Below are 2,500 nucleotides of genomic sequence, written 5' to 3' on the forward strand. Positions count from 1 at the left end.
ATTATGCTTACATTTCCCAAACACTTTCTGGTAACGCTTCTCTCGCGCACGAGCGAGGAAGCCCCGTTCCCTCGCGGGTGCTGCAGAGGGCACGGCCGAGAGGCTCCGGTGAAGGTGGGCGAAGGGATTTCTTGGGCCACGCGACAGATCATACGGGGGAAGGAGGGGGGGGGCTATTGTTCCTGCCTCTCTCCACCCCCCCCCCTCTCTCTCTCTCTCTCTCTCTCTCTCTCTCTCTCTCTCTCTCTCTCTCTCTCTCTCTCTCTCTCTCTCTCTCTCTTTCTTTCATTCTTTCTCTCTCATTCTCTGGTGTGTGAGGCAGTGGTAACGATCTCTCTGATCTGCGTTCAAATCCCGCAGCGCCAGTGGAAGGTAACCCCGGCCATTTCTTGCACACGGGTAATTTACAAACAAAAATAGACAGCCTTGATTTGAGTGAAGTCCACTTACAAATGGAGTAAGTTACTGTTACTATTACTCTCTCTCCCCCCCTTCCCCCCTCTCTCTCTCTCTCTCTTCCTCTTCTCTCCTCTCCCTACCTCCTTCTTTCTCTTTCACTCTTCCCCCCCCCCCCCCTCTCCCTCACTGATATGCTTAAGTGGATATTCTTCGATAGCCGAGAAGTCCTTCCCAGATGATGGGCTTCCCGTGACATCCCCCCCCCCCCCGCTTCTCCTCCGGGCCATTAGCTTGCCAGGGCGTCCCTGAATGTCGCTCCTCAAGTGTCACGCTTCGTCTTGTCTCGTGGGAGCGACTGCGTTCGCCGCTCTCCTTCGGCCGGCGGGAGGCGCAGGAGTCGCGTCTCAGGGCTTTCTCGCTCGCACTTTGTCTTTTAGGTCGTTTTGGGCTTCGACGTCTGGCCAGGGCGTTATCAGGCGGGACGACAGTTTCAGGAAAAGGACCGTCTTACGATTTGCGTTTGCTGTATCAGAAAAGAAAAAATATTCTGCATTCACCGAACGGCATCGCGTTTATTGCCCGGAGATAATGCCTATTCAGGCAGAGCTTCGTCATCATGCCAGCTTTCTCACAGCGCCATCAACAGTGCAAAAATAAAATGGTCTTTGCCCGTAGTTGATGAAGCCTGCAGCCAGTGGAGAGAAAGCAGTCATGTTCCCCGCACGGAGGAGAAAGCGCCGCCGGCAGAGGCACGCGGCAGGAAGCCCGGAGGCGCAGGGGTCAGAGGTGCTCCTTCGTAGCTGGCGTGAAGCGGTCTGTCGTCCTCGAGGCGGCGCGCCCGTCGGCCCCGAAGGAAGGACTCGCGGTGCAAATGTTTGCTGTAGTGGAGTTCGTTTATTTTGACCGTCGAACGTATAATAATCTATTTAATCTAATTGATTTGATTATGGTTTTAGGTATTTATTTGGTGCTCTTTCATATTTATGGTAATTATGCTCTCTCAAATAATCACTGATTATACAATTCTTTTGATTTCATTTGACACATTTTCTGTAATCAGGTTAATTATTTGATGTATCTTTGTATGAAGCGGTTATTTTGGACTATTTAATTTCTGCCATAACTTGAACTCTTACTCGTCCGTTATATTGGAGTAGCACAGCTGCGTCCTGGGTGAGCTTCCTTGGGTCGCTTCCCTGCGGCGCCGCGTTCGCGAGGAGACGCGTCTGGGCATTCGCTCTCGCGCGCGCGTGGGCCTGCTCGCTGCTGCTTGGGATAGCCATGCTTAGGCTGCAGTAGAAAAAAAAACCGTCAAACTGTGGTTGTCACGCGTCCTTCTCAGTTAAACTGTTGTCTAGATTGTGGACTTTGTAATCGTTTTTGGAACTGTGTTAAGCTGTGCGAATTGTGTTCATAGTCAACCTGTCAGCTTTTTTGCTTTCTACATGCGCAAGTACATACGTTCTCGCGTGTGTCTAAAGGCTGCCGTTCCTCGGCGACTGAGACTCGAGAGGGGCGCTGGGAGCAGGAGCAGGGGGGGGTATGCATCTCTCTCTCTCTCTCTCTCTCTCTCTCTCTCTCTATATATATATATATATATATATATATATATATATATATATATATATATATATAATATATATATATATATATATATATATATATATATATATATATATATATATATATATATATATATATATATGTATGTATATATATACAAACAATTTTTTAATCTTTATTATAATTTACTTTATTTGTTATAACACTAAATTTTGCTATATTTGTATACCTTTAGAATCTGAAAAAATGTAAACAATAGTTTTCAGTTCAGCCCCTACACCTTTCAAATTAGAACCAACGCACCTTTTTAAATGTCGAATAAATAATGCTCTCGACATACGTATATGTGTGTATCTGTATGTATGTATATATCTATATGTATGTATATATCTATATATATGTATATATCTATATATATATATGTATATATATTATACACATTTATACGTATATATGTATACTGTATGGATATGTGTATATGTGTGTGTATACACACACACACACGCATATATATATATATATATATATATATATATAT

General features: G+C 44.8%; 1 protein-coding gene across 2 annotated transcripts in view; it reads left to right on the forward strand.

Annotated features, from left to right (window-relative positions):
• The window catches only part of LOC113810129 (metabotropic glutamate receptor 2), a 46,444-nt gene that overhangs the window by 32,607 nt on the left and 11,337 nt on the right, over positions 1 to 2,500 (forward strand). The gene's annotated exons all lie outside the window — the stretch shown is intronic.

The sequence above is a fragment of the Penaeus vannamei genome, chromosome 21 (assembly GCF_042767895.1).
Source record: "Penaeus vannamei isolate JL-2024 chromosome 21, ASM4276789v1, whole genome shotgun sequence".
Lineage (NCBI taxonomy): Eukaryota > Metazoa > Arthropoda > Malacostraca > Decapoda > Penaeidae > Penaeus > Penaeus vannamei.